This window comes from Tinamus guttatus, unplaced genomic scaffold (assembly GCF_059628265.1).
Source record: "Tinamus guttatus ecotype Peru unplaced genomic scaffold, ASM5962826v1 Tinamus_guttatus_pri_ptg000307l, whole genome shotgun sequence".
NCBI lineage: Eukaryota > Metazoa > Chordata > Aves > Tinamiformes > Tinamidae > Tinamus > Tinamus guttatus.
The window spans coordinates 4,114,077-4,128,327 of record NW_028288841.1 but is presented as its reverse complement, the minus strand read 5'-3'; the positions used below and the strand labels follow the sequence as shown (position 1 = coordinate 4,128,327).

General features: G+C 48.2%; 1 protein-coding gene across 2 annotated transcripts in view; it reads left to right on the top strand.

The window, feature by feature from the left end:
- The window catches only part of PRICKLE2 (prickle planar cell polarity protein 2), a 92,917-nt gene extending 92,688 nt beyond the window's left edge, over positions 1-229 (top strand). For both annotated transcript variants that reach the window (XM_088528273.1, XM_088528274.1), the window contains one exon: positions 11-229. The gene's annotated coding sequence lies outside the window, so the exon portion shown is untranslated. The remainder of the gene's footprint in view (positions 1-10) is intronic.
- Positions 230-14,251: the final 14,022 nt, after the last annotated feature.

Sequence of the window (14,251 nt, the reverse complement as noted above, 5' to 3'; positions counted from 1 at the left end):
CGGGCCCGAGCGCGGGCCCAAAGCGTCGCCTCCTCAAAGCAGCAGATGCAGGAGATGGTGACGACGGATGTCTCCATGCCACAAACTATTGCTAGGAATTTTTTTGTTGTTTGTAAAGGACAATGTGATAATTATTATTCCTTTAAAAAGAATTAAAAAAACACTTAAGTATATTTAAAAAAAAATGTTTTTTTTTTCCAGTTGGAATAAATGGAAATATTCATCCAAAGGGAAGAGTCTCCTGTGTATGTTTTTCCTTTTAAAGTGTGTTGCGTAGCTGCAAAGCACAATAACGTCTTTTAGTCACATTTCGCCTGTGTTATAATTGAAGATAAGGACGAACTTGGCTGTGGGTGGTGGTGAAGAGCTCCTGTGCGGCCCCTGCAGCCATTCCCACCCCGACTGATCTTTGCAGCATTAAAAAAGAAGCCAGATCGTCAGCGTGTGATCAGTCTAGCTGTTCAGTATAGCTCAGCTGAAACCCATAGCACGACTCCAGTTTACCCTGAATGGGACTTCAACCTGTAATTTATAAATAACAGCCTTTTTCTTATAAAGATCGGGGATCTTGAGATGTTTTCCCAAACAGGCCTGTTAAGTAGGGAGGGGGTATTGCTCCCAGTGACAAGCGTGACACTAACTACGGGTTATTATATAATTGGGTTTTAATATGTGCAGTTTAATTCATTGGCAGTGATTAAAAGCACAATGAACGATGTCTGTCAGACGCCAGTGCTGCCATGGGCTGAGCCTCCTGAGCAAGAGCCAGGGCTGTTTTTAGCTCTTTTTATGACACCCATGGGACACGGGGCATGAAAAAGGATGGCACCTGCTGCTTCTTGGCTGGATCTTGGGGAAAAAAAGGGCTCAGCATCTGGACATTTCAGGCGAACACAGGGAGGGAAGGGCAAATGAATTGCTATGGATGAGGATTTTTCCCCCAAGCAATGACAGGAACCAATGCGGCTCCCAAGGCGGTCGTGGTGCAGGGTCTCCCCCCGCAGCAGCATTTGCCGCTGCAGATGGCTGGTGTATTTAATAAAATAATAATTATGTAATATGATAATTATATGATATAATAATTAGATAAATAATAATTAAATAAAGAGTAATTATATGAATAACAATTAGATAAATAATATTTGGATAAATAATAATTAGGTAAATAATATATTGCCTGGGAGCAGAACAGACGAATTGGTGAGAGGAGGTGATCCCATGCGATGTTCCCCTCCACCGTGTCCTTTGCCCACAGAACACAAAGGTCTCATCGCATTTTAGAAGAAAGACAGTGTTGGGAAGCGAACCAAAGCAGGAGGAATTTCAGCAATGAGTGCAAAAATACCAGGTTTCAAACCATTCTTTTTTCTTCTTCCTGCATATGGCCTCCAGAAGCCCTATACGCTTCGATGCATGAGGAAAGAACATGATTTTTGTTGTTGTTGTTGCTAGCCTGTTTGGGCTATGATTAAACATTTCTGACAAACCCAGTGAGCTTGAGGGATGGAGCTACAAGCCTGTAAAATTGGGCTCCGCAGCCATCTGGCCCTGCTGGGTCACCTTTCTGCGCGCGGTGTGCGGGGTCCCAGGCGCCTGGCGTTTTCTTGAGTGTCTCAGAGAAATTCATAACTTCACTAAATGAAAAAAATATGTATTTTTAATAACATATAAAATATTTTTATATATAGTATATAAAATGATCAGGTGTGTTGCTCCCACGGTTTTCTTCTGTCTCATAGCGCAGTCTCTGGGAGCAGCTCGGTGAGACTCAGCTGGCGAGTACAGATGACCTAAGAGTTTCTGCTGGCTTTGTAAAAAAGAAAGAAATAAATAAAACCTCTAAATAAAAGACACAAAGCATGATGAAAGAGGACAGGCCACACTCCTGTGGGTGACAAAGAGGCGCTGCTGGCTCTTTCAAGGCTTCTTTTGCCTCCGAGGGCAAAGCTGTGGGGTGCTGCTTGCTAGCAGCAGGATGACACGGAGCAAGCGGTTTCCTCCGTATCCCTGAAAATGATGGATGAGGCAGTAAAACCTGCCCAAGCTCTGGTGATGGCACCTGGTCTGCAGCCCCTGGCTGTGCAAAAGCCACCCGGCCTCCAACCCGCCTGGATAAATTGTGCCTTGGTACATGGATTTGGGAAGGATCCTGTGAGCTGCTCCCATGCTCAGGCTAATCTCAACCCCGGGCTTCTTTTTTGGGGAAAAAAGAAAAAAAAATGCAATCAACCCCTTTACATGCAATTAGGCTATTCTATCTATAGGCTATTCTAATCTAGGGCTGCCCTTGTTTTCCCAGAGAGCATCTGCTAGCAGGTAAACTGTCCTCTGCTACGGGGAACATCTCATTAGCCAGGAGCAATTGCAAACGACTTTTAAAGATTTAAATGCCCTGTTTTTTCCCCCTTTGGTCCCATTTGCCCATGCCACCTGACAGCGCAGTAAAGAACAGACTTTATGCAACACCCCTTCAATCCAGGTCCTTAAAACCAACCGAGGAGCTCGGCTCCTGCTTCCCTGCAAGGGGTCAGGGCCAGCAGCGCTGCTCGGGCTGGAGCTGCCGGATGAAGTCTGGCAGCCTTGCTTCCTTGCACAAGGATTTTTGCATTTGGGATTTTCCAAGAAGCCCCTAGGAAAGGCCTTCCCATTTCCCATATTAAACTCTTGGAAAAATAAAAAAATATATATTAAAATAAAGGCAGTTCCCACCCACCTTGCTGCTCCTTCGCTTAGCGGGGACAAACCCGCATGTCATCACCTTCCCTGTCTTCGTCGAAACCCACCATCGTTCACCAACACATTTCCAGGCGAGTTTTCCTGTTGTTAAAGCAAATATTTATATCTGCTGCTCTCCTAGTGGATCTGGACAGGGTCAGCTTCTTAAGCAAGGCTTAGCCGAGAGAGCTGATTTATTAAAATGGATAAACAAGCGGAGCCAGTTAATTCAGTCTAAATAAAGGCTTAAGCCCTGAAGCGCGCCCATGAGCTCACAGTATATACTTACATGTGCATACATACCTACATATATATGTATACATACACATATGCACACACATAACTCCAGCACAGGCTGCTGCTCTGTGGCCCCCCCCTTCCTTGGGCCACGCGCTGGTTTTTAGCAGCCCAAAGGTCAGTTTGAGGCCCCGCACACTGCCCAGGGCGCCGATCCCGGTCCTGGATGCAGGGATCCAACCCGCTCCGTCCAAGTCCAAGCTGCTTTTCCTCTCTTTGGAACAGGCACGATGGGCAGCTGCAGCTCGCTGCCCTCCTGCCTTCAGCTCTTTGCACTTAATCTATGCACAGAGGGTGGTGGGTGGTTTTTTTTTTTCTTTTTTTCTTTTTTTCTGCTTTTCTTTAAGTCAGCCTTTACTTGTCAATCATGGGCTCCTGCTTGCTGTTTTGTGGCTGAGCAGACTCAAGCAGTTTTTATTTTGGTACTTTCTCCTCGGAAAGAGAAAGAGAAAGAGGAAAGGGGGGGGGAGGAAAGAGGGGCAAGAGTGAAAAAGAGGAAAGGAATGAAAGAGGAAGAGGAAGAGGAAAGGGAAAGGGAAAGGAAAAGGAAAAGGAAAAGGAAAACAGAAGAGGAATGGATTAAGTTACATGTACAGGAGCAAACTGGGATGAAGAATGAAACAAACACAGAAAATAACAGCAATCTAAAGAGGAGAGTGAGGTTTTATTCATGGTGAAATAGAAAGCCCTGTCACGAGAAGCAACTTCCCCTTGGTGCGCTCTGGGCCCATCTCTGGCTGGGATAAATCAGAGCAACCTTTGAGTGACCAGAGCTGGCTGGAGGTGGAAACCTCTCCTTCGCAAGCTCAGATTTGCTCGTGTGCAGCCGCCTCTCTCAGCAGCAGGGGCTCTTCTTCCGAATGGAAATAATTTTTTAACAGCTTGCGGCGTTTCCAGGGGTCTCGGGAGGGGATTTTGTCTTTCTGCTGTTGTCAGAGAAAGCAAAAAGCTCCTGAAGGACCTCCCCTTGCCAGCAAATGAGAGAAAACGTGCCCCGGCTCGTGCCCTGCTCCCAGCCCAGGACTCCGGGAGCGAGCGCGAAGCTCTCCTGCATCCCCACGCTGAGCCCTGCATCGCCACCTCCACCGTTTTCATGGAGAGCAGGGAGGAAACAGCACGTTAATAACAGCAGGAATACACCCCTGGAGCACCAAGCGATAAGGCGATAATCAGGTTTCACCGATGCAAACGCTCTGCTGCAGATAAGCCTGTCCCCGGGACCAGGGATGCCCCTTCCCGCTGCGTGTGCGCACGGAGCGGTTCCTGCAGCAGCCACTACATTAAACTGCAGCCAGAATATCTGGATCTAAACCAGCTCCCCACGCGCTTTCGTTAACACCCCGATAACGGCGCTGCCTTCGTTTGCATCCAGCACTACTTATTCCTGAGAAAGTAAAAGCCTGGCAAACGGCGGGAGCCAAGCGCCTCCCCGCCAAGTGATACCTTGCTCTCAGGTGATGCTTCTGCAGCAAAAGACCAAGCAAATTAATTGCCAGCCATGATTTGTGCGTTGTCCAACAGCATCCAGTGCCCTCAGACTGATTTTTCCAACAGGTTTGGGCCTGGAGACTAAAGTGCATTTCAAGTTCTTGCAAAAGCACAAGCAGACAGAAGCTCCTGAGAGATTTGCACCTACTTCATGACACATCCCCAGTCCCATAATTAGGTCTCCTGTCATTTTATGTGACACTCTGTGCCACTTATTTGCAGCACTCCTGATCCTGTTTGCATACTGCCCTCGAAAAGAAGGTCTTCCCGACCTTCAGGCAGAGGAAAGCTGGAAGAACAGCACCAACTTTTCCAAATGAGACCAACCAGGGCTTTGCAGAGCCCACCCACCCCCCAGCAAAACTGCCCCAAGTTTGCTCTATGAGGAAGGACTGTCCTCACCGCGGAGCAGCCACCCACAGCAGCGATGCTGCCTCTTTGGGGGCTGCTTTTCCCCGGCTGACTCTGTGGAAGCAGCTCCAGCGGCTCCGAGCCGGCCCTGGCATCGCCATGGCAATGCGAGCAGATCCGGCGCCGATAACGGTCCGCAGGTAACGGCTGCTCCTCGGGCACCTGAGCATCCCGCCTCGCTCGGGCCCAAAACGCCACAGGGAGGCACGTGGGAATCAGCGAGCGTGATTCCTCCTCATGGAGCCACGTTCTTCCTCAAAATGCACGGCATTCCCCATCCCTCTCGGGTTTGTTCCGGTAGCCCTGGTCTCCGGAACCAGGTGCGCAGACCCCGAGTGCAAGACGGGCAGAGCAACCCAACCTGGGGCACATGTCCCTGCAGCATCAGAAAACCTGCTCAGGTGTGCCCAAAGGAGCAAGAAAACCAAATAAAGCTGCTCCCTTATCAAACATATCCAAGGCCTGAGCTCAGCTTCCAGGCTGGAGATTCAGCCCTACACCTGGTGCTAAAAAGCTGCCTATTTAACCAGCTCAGAAACCTCACCAGCCCTTGCTGGCTGCTGGCAGTGGGTGCAATCCTGGAAAGATGCTCTCTTTTCAGCTCCAGGAAAGATATATTTTTCATGCAAAGGTATATTTTAAGGTATAATTTTCATGCAAAGGCGTATTTTCCATGCACAACCTCTGGGCAGCTTTCCCGGGCTGCCTGGTGGCAGGCGGGAGCTCTGAGCTCCAGGATACCGGCAAGAGCAAATTACATCAGTTTTAGGGTTAACGTGTTTGCATTCATATTCCAGGCCTTGCTTTCACATCTATAACTCATTTTCCAACATCTTCAAGCAAATTTCACACTGTTGGAAAAATGTCAAGGGTTTAATCTGATATGTGTGATATTTACTGATGCCACTAGGGAGAGAGATGATCATATCTTCCGCTTCCCATCATGTTTCTTGGAAGACTGAAAGCGTATCAGGAGGACGCACTGTTTCTAGCTGTCCTTTGTACATGCAAATGAACATAAATCAAACTGTCCGATGAGCACAGACAAATAACGCTGCATATAAGGGAGCCAACAAAGAGTTTATGAGCCCTAAAGCTTATCTATTTTTTTCCAGTTATGTTAGTTGGTTTTACAGCATGTGGCTCTGCCCACGAACCATTAGTACCATCCTCCTGTAATCCTCACACTTGGCATCAGCTGGATTACAAAAGCAACTGAAGACAGATGGATATGAGCTGCAATGCACCAATACTGGAATTTTCCCAGGATGAACTTATTCCTTGGACTACGAGCAGGAAAAGATTCCTCCAAATCTGCAAGAAACCAAGAGAAAAGTGACCTTGAGAGCAGCAGCCTTGAAACCTCCCCACCGCTGGCCTCATCGCTGCGTCTGCAACGTGGCCACGTACTGAGGAGCTTCCTTGGGCCAGGGTATTAAATTCAGCTATTATCAGTGCATGGCATTCTGCTGATACCCAGATAGTCATCAGTATTATATTGACGGGGGAAATTTTGCACTGAGCCTAAAACCATAATTTAATTTTGCCCAGACAAAAATAAATAAATAAATAAGCCTGCTGGAGTGGGAGCAGGCAGCATGAAAGCAATATTCTTCAGGAGTCATTTTCGAGAGACGTCCAGATCTCCGAAATAGGATTTGAACTGTTTGTGGCGAGGAATATGCTTAATTAGATTCATGTCTGAGAAGTCCCCAGCTGTTCCACAGAGAAACAGAAATATCGGAGATTTCTTCCAGCTCTGTGGAGACACAGGGATTGGCTCCTCTCCGCGCTGCCCCAGCGTGAGCGAGGATTGCAATCCGGCACTGCATCCCCGTGATGCCACGGAGCAAAGAGCATTTGCAATTCGTGATTCCTCCCACCCTGCTCACGCCAGCATCCCAAAAACATCCCGCTACCTTTTCCTGGGAAAGGCTTTCTGTAAGTTGGACATAACACACGTCCACTACGAAATTAAAATACCTCTTGTGTTTAGGATGAAAATAAAAGAAAAATGAAAAGCTCTGGCTTTCGAGAAAGCCTTGTGAGCTTATTAAAAGCAAGAGCTCGCTGTGCGTAGCTGCCTGCCAAACGCAATACCCCTGCTCTCATCCCAGGCTGCTTCGCACGCCGGCCTCGGCACGGGGCTCGGCGGCCTCCCGGCCACAGGCCGGGGCTACGAGCAGCTTTCCTGCTTGCCCTGTCTCCAGGGGCTCAGATACCACTGTCCTTAACGGGAATCAGCAGCAGCAGCAGGATCTGCACAAACCAAGGGCTCCCATCACCGTGGTACTTAACACAGCTCATTTCAGAGGAAGTCTGGGGAGGCAATAGCTCTCCCCGAGACAAAAGCGAGTTTTTCTGGCTCCTCTTGCTACTTTGCACCACTGCTTAGCAAACCACCTTCGTGCAGGTTATCTGAACGGCTCCCCCGTCCCCCAATCCTTAATTTTCATCTATCTTACAAGCAACTAAGACTGTTTCAAGAGATGATCACTCGACAGTGAAGATTTTTTGTCTCTGATCCGCTATGTTTGGTCCTTAAAACATTGCTTCAGATGCTGCGGCAGGCTGGATGTTTTCTGTTTCAGCAACGGCCTGGCAGTTTTAATTAGCTTTATCACAGCTGAAATGCAAAATCTGCTCCAAATGTAGCTAAAAGGCACCACTTGAGCTGACAATCATTTTGACTGCAGTTTGGGAGAAAAGAGTCAAATTTTAGAACTTACGGGAAAGGTCTGTTTTACTATAAGTCTGCACCATCTCGGAGGCTGCTGGCATCGCTAGGGGCTGCTGAGAGCCAGAGCAAATATTTCTCTGGGCTTCCATTTCCATGCAGTGTGTTTTAGATTATGCTTAAGTGGATTCAAGAGAGGAAGCCGAGGTGGGGGGAGAGGACGGCGCGAGCAGGGAGGAATAAAAGGAACCAGTGCCTGGAAAAGTGGAGGAAAATTGTCAACTAAAGAGGAAAACACAACACGAGCAGAGAAAGGGTGAGCAGGTTTTGCATACTGGCAGATTCAGAGCAGGTCATACAGAAAGCTGGGATTTATTTGTACCAGACCAAAAAATAGAGGCTTGCCACTTGGCTTCTGTAGGGACAGCTGCAGAGACAACTGGAGATGGGATGAAGAGACTGGGAAAAAGGGAATGACAGAAGGAAATTCCAAAAAGATAGTAAAACTGTTAAAGGATGTCGAAATATCCAATAGGTTCTTCAAAATATTTGTCTTTTTCTGCACAGCTTTGCAATAAGGGAGTAGCAGTCGAAGCTTAGGAGAAGGGTGCCCACGGGGCCAGAGTCTGGAACTGAATTTGGTGCCTCTTTGCACCCCCAAGAGCTACCAAGGACAGGGCTGGCCCTGCCATTGGGGACAGCTGGCTTGGAAACTACAAGTAAAGTAGCACAAAGCAGCAGGGAAAGTAGGTAAGGAAAAGGCGGCTGAAAATAGCTGCCACAAGGATGTTTCTTTGCGAAGGTCTTAGACATTAAAAGTCAATGGCACATATAGTTCAGTATTTTTAGATGTGCTTCGAAATCTGGTTTTAGAGGGCAGGCTGGGTCAAAACGGAAAATTAGGGCTACAGTAGGAACTCCTGGGGAAAAAATGCTCGGAAAACACGCTCAGTTTATTCCTCCTGCCCCAACTGCTGGTGGCTACTGCAGAACTGGAGATGTCACAGGGTGACAGCGCAGGGGACACAGCAGCAGCCACAGCCTCCATGGAGGGCTTGGGAGCAGCCCTGGAAACAACAGAGCAGGATCCAGAGTAGAGGAAAAGGGAGAAAAAATAGAGGAAAATACAATTGCCGCAGAGGTAACGTCATGCAGTTCATATTAGGACAATATCAAGGGGCAGTTTAAGCATTTGGAGAAAGAACTGAGTTGTGGTGGGGAAAAATGCTAACTGGAAGGCGTCAGAAGCAGCACGGTACGTCTCGCACCTCTGCGTATATCACTGCTGACCAGGACAACACACTCACATTTTTTTAATGCCAAATTGGAATAAACAATGGATAAAAGGGGATAATGCTGCAAGGAGGAAAGCTGTCCAGGAGCCAGCAGCTGCCAAACTGGGCATCTCGGCAGGGCAATGGAGACTGGTTCAGAGGAGGGTGCTGAGCAGCGCTCGGGTTTGCACCAGCTTTTTGCACGAGTTGCACAGAAGATTTTCAAAAAGGTGGTCTCACTGACACCACATGAAATAGAGCTTGGAGACACGGGAAAATATCAGCACTCAGACGGCAATTTTAATCAGGCTCAAAGCTGGAGTTAAATGCAGCACGTTGTGGCATGGAAACGGGCGGATAACGCACGGAAAAGGCTCCATTCTGCAGCCGAGCAAGGGCCCTGAACACGTGCAGGGCATGAAATATCCCCCAGGCAGAGGCTTCCTTGCTTCAGAGCAAGGAAAGACACCAAAAGGAACTAATTAGGCATTTTTTACACAGTGAGGTCAGAATGCAGCTGAGTTAGATTAAATATAGACCCCAAAGTTACCGACTCTGCCACAACACCGCTACCAACATTAGCATTTCAGAGAACTGTAAGTCCTGTTCTCCTCTCTTAAGTTCCTGCTCTCTGACCTTGAAGATTTCCCGTGGATCTTGAGACCTGATGCCCGTCATCCGTGGAGTTTTCTCCACCTCCACAGCATGGAGGCTCCTTCTTTCCAAGGAAAGCAGAGCTACTCTTCCAAACATAAGGTTTTGGATCAGCCACAGCTTTTTCTGAGAGAAAAGAGCATGGATTAAATGTAGAGAACCCACCGCTAGGCACTGGGCACCTGTGGCTGCAGGGACTGATGTAGTGGGGCACAATCCTGCCCTTGTAAAACAGAGAAATGGGAAAATGCCGCTTGCTGAATCTTGCTGCTCACACCCAGATTCAGCCAAGTGCTCAGCTTTTTCTTGGAAAACAGGGATTTCTGTATTCATTTACCCATCACAGTGCAGCAATAAATAAAGGTAAGGGAGGTACTTGGGCAGCTGAGCTGCCAGTAACCCAAACGCACTCAGTTTTACATCGTGGTTTAATGGTTAAGCAGAATTTCCGCAGAGCTGGGGAACACACCTGGTGTTACAACCATGTGCTCTCATTTCCAGGGTACTGGAATTTACTGCACACTTATTAAAAAAAAAAAAGAAAAAGAAAAAAAAAAAGAATACAGCTATTTTCACCAAAATATAAGTTTCTCACGCTGATATCTTACCTGCTGGTGGAGCAGCACTTAGGAAATGTGTGGCAATAGCTACACTGTGAGTGTGTATCCCAGAATTATCCTCATTCTGGGATTTTATGCTCTGGTGCACACACGACATGGAAGCCAGAGCAGCACATACAGCTCATTTGATATCCAAATCAGCAGGCGCTCGGCAGATGCGTTCCAGGTACGTAAACAGTCTCCAGCTACGTCCCGGGATGGATTTCCTTATAGCTCAGACAAGCGTCTCGCCCTGTGGATTTAGCAGCGTGTTCAGGCTGCCTCCTCTCCACTGTTGTGTTTATTTTAAAAGACAACGCGATGTTAAAATATCACAGCAGCGTTTTCATCAAACACGGCTTCCTTTGATCGGCGCACGTTGGCCTGATCTGCTGAAGATCTCACTTAACTTTGGTCTGGTAGCGTTTTTCTTTGCACCATGTAGAGCTCGCTCCTGCCTGTGTTCCCTGGGTCCTGGCCAGGGCAAAGGCACAGCAGGATGGAAACGGGTGACCAGGACTGCTGACCCTTTCCCCGGGGTAGGAAATACATTAGAGGACACAGGGGCATCACTGAGTCATGGACAGCAAACATAAATCATGAGATTCTTTCCTTAAAAAAAAAAGGGGATCATCAGAATGCAAAAGTCTGTAACACACCATAGAAAAAGGCCAATAAGACTGGGCTAAATGGGAGGAAAAAACAAGTAACACTGAGAAAGCAGAATTAGAGAAAAATTTCAAAATCCTTGTCCTCTGTTGCAAATCATCTCATTAAAAAAGACCTACCCGTAACACCAAACACTCAACAACCTGAGGATATAAATGCGCTTTCTGCTACCGGCACGCGTAAAACCCAGTGAATTCCAAGCAGATGGTTTATTTAAAGATCACATTATACTTAGTATAACCAACATCCAGATTACAGCAGGGCGGCTGCAAAGGAAAAAGATCTAATTGCGCCCATGTGAAAACCCTCCAGTTTGGACAGAGGCTGGGCAAGAGCAATCAGCACTCCTTAAAGTCCTAGAAATGTGGTGAGAGAGCTGAAGTGTGTGTAATTACCAGTGGGAGTCACTGCAGCAAAGCAGATAAAGTTAATTACACAGCAAAGGCATTTTCCATCCGTACGGTGGTAGTCACAGTCAACAGAGAAGCGCCTGGGAGGAACCGCATGCAAGAAAAGCGATCGTTTGGTGAAAGTGTGTGGTACCAATTACCTAAAAAACAAAGGCAATGCAACACTGAAAGCTGATGGCACCAGCTTTGGGAAGGTCAGCCTGCATTTAGGAGGACAGAAGAATCCAGATGAGCTCCCAGCTCGGTGAGGGGACAGCGCAGAGGAAGATGCTCCTTGGCCATCCTATCTCCATGTGCCATTTTGATTTCTCACGGCCATTACGCGCTAATAGCCTCTCAGACCACTAATTAATGCTACTGTTTAGCTGAGCCTGGGGATAACAAACCCCTCTGAAATGGCTGTTTGTGAGAACACGCTGATTAATGGGCTTTAATGCTCTAAGAGCCTTAATTCGGGGATTATGGGAAGCGTTGTCCTTCAGAACATCCTCACACGCTAGCAGGGGAGGATTTGCTGATCTGAAAATATCCTGATAAATAAATAAAACACGCCAATTAAAGTGAAACAGATAGCCGGGTGACGGAATAAAACTGGCAGGAAGGGGAAGGAGAAGGTGACAAGCACTGGAAGGTCTTGAGAGGGTCTTTGAGCACAAGGATCACAGCCCAGGGGAAGCATCCAACCAACCTGGGACTCACCAGTGCCTTGGGCATGGCCAGCGAGGGAAGACTTGGCCATGGGCTTCTCATTCCTCATTCATGCAGGTGGGATATCTGTGCACCAGAGAGCCATACATATATATGTATATATATATATATGTACAGCAACACTAATTACTTACTTATGAAACGAGATGATAAACCTCTAGATGCTTATTTGGAAGAGATTGATGCCTAATGCCCTACAGCACACGGAGCTGAGCAGGAGGCAGTGGGTGCTCAGGGCACCACTAGGATGGTCCCGGGATCCCAGGGAGCAGCACAGACCCCAAGGGGGAGCAGAGCATTTCCACGGCAAGTGCCAGCAGGGACCAGGAGGTCTCCAGACCCCGCAGGACCCTATGACCGACCTGTCCCTTAGTCAGTGGTCACTGATGCTGAGCACTAAGGCAATGCTGCCAACGATACCTCTGTGCCAACGGGCAGAAAAACACACACACAGAAGAAAAAAAAAGAAAAAAAAAAAAAACACAAAAACAGCAAAGCAGTTAGACAACGAGCAGTTCTTCCTCTGAAACACTGTCACCTGGTGGCTGCTGGCGGGCAGCAGCCACGTACGCCCAGCCCTGCGCGTTTTGGGCTAAAAGCAGGCGTTTTGGGCTAAAAGCAGGCCGTTTGCAGCATGCCCTGCCCCGGCTGCGGCACCAGCATCACTGCTGCACGGCCCGTCCCCGGCCGCGGCTCTGCACCTCGCTGGCAGCAAGAGGAGAGCCTGGCCACGCACCAGGATCCTTGCGAGGCCACAGGGGAGCTGCAGGAGCCGCGCGAGGCCTCATTTCCTCAGCTCAAATACTCCAGATGATACGAATATTCCCTCTGAACTCCCTTTCATGTTCAACAGCAAGAACTACAAGTGCGGCACGGGGCTCTTTTACCCCTACTTATTGCTTAAACATATGCAAATATGCAAAGTGCAGGCAAATATTTACAGGCAAGGGATGCTGTTTTTTTAATTAACTGGGGTTTCGTGCAGTTACACAGCACAACACTATAGCAGTAACTAAGCCCAAGAAAATTCGAGGCTTACTTTCTTTCTTTTCGCTCCTAACAGCTTACTTCGGGGACAATTAAAAAGTGGCAGATGGAGAAATTGTAGCAGGAATTCTTTTTTAATCAGGCATATAAGGAAACTGAGGCACTCATTGCCCCAGCATCATGCAGATGGCAAAAATCAGGGACCGCTGAGAGGGAGAAGATAGTTGTGTGGACAGAGCTGAAAAAGGTAAGAAAGATGTGAAAGCTGGAAAAGACGCAGCCCTGAAGCTGTGGTTGCACAGGGATCTTTATGAGGGATCAGCAGGAGCGCTAACGTGCCGGCCGGGTTATCGACTTACTGGAGAGTTGCACATAGTTTCCACCTTCCCGAAAACACTGGAGAGATGCAATAACCAGGCAGGGGATGTGAGTCAATGCAGCAATTTTTGGTGTGCGCCTGAGTGCATGAAACATCAGCCTCTCTTATCAGGAAAGAAAACATCCCTCCTCCTCCTTCCTAAGCAAGGCACGCGAGGAACACGCAGCAAACCAAAATGTATCTGCAGATGCGATTCAAAAGGAAAATATGTAAGAGGGCTAAAATAGTCTGTCACTGAAAACCTAATTAACAGGGTTCTACGCAAGCACAAAGGCCAAGAGGTGACTAATATAAACATTGCTGCAAAAGAGCTACACACAGCGCTTCTTTGCAGAGCATCGTTGCTACCCTTATCGTGTGCCCAATAAAAGATTGATCACAGCTCCAGAACTCAGGAGAGGACAGAAATCAGCTCCTGGAGAACCAAAGGAATCGTCCAACTAAACACACGAGTTCACCATGGTTCTGCTCTAAAACACAGTTGAGCTACAGGGTGTTAATTTAAATGAAAAACTAAAAAATCAGAAGCATGCAACAAATGTTAGCTCTGCTCAAGGATGCAGCAGGCAACAACTCCTCCTGGCCAGCTCAGAACTAACTCAGGGCCGATACAAGGGACCTGATGGGAGGACGACACCACGAGGAAGGGGTTTCTCCCAGCATCTAGAAGGAAAATGTGGCTCCCAAGCGCAGGAGCGAAAGAGCACTGCGCTTAAAACCCGCTTTCATATCCACGTCCATGCGTGCTAGCTGCAAAACTCGACCTGAAAACACAAGCTTTGCAAGCACCCCATGCCTCGTGTGTGCACCCCTGCGCCCCGTGCATGCACCCCACGCGTGTGCACCCCAGCGCTCCGTGCACGCACCCCACGCGTGGGCACCCCAGCGCTCCCTGCACACACTCCATGCGTGGGCGCCCCACGCCTCGCGTGTGTGTCCCAGCGCTCGGTGCACGCACCCCACGCGTGGGCACCCCTGCGCTC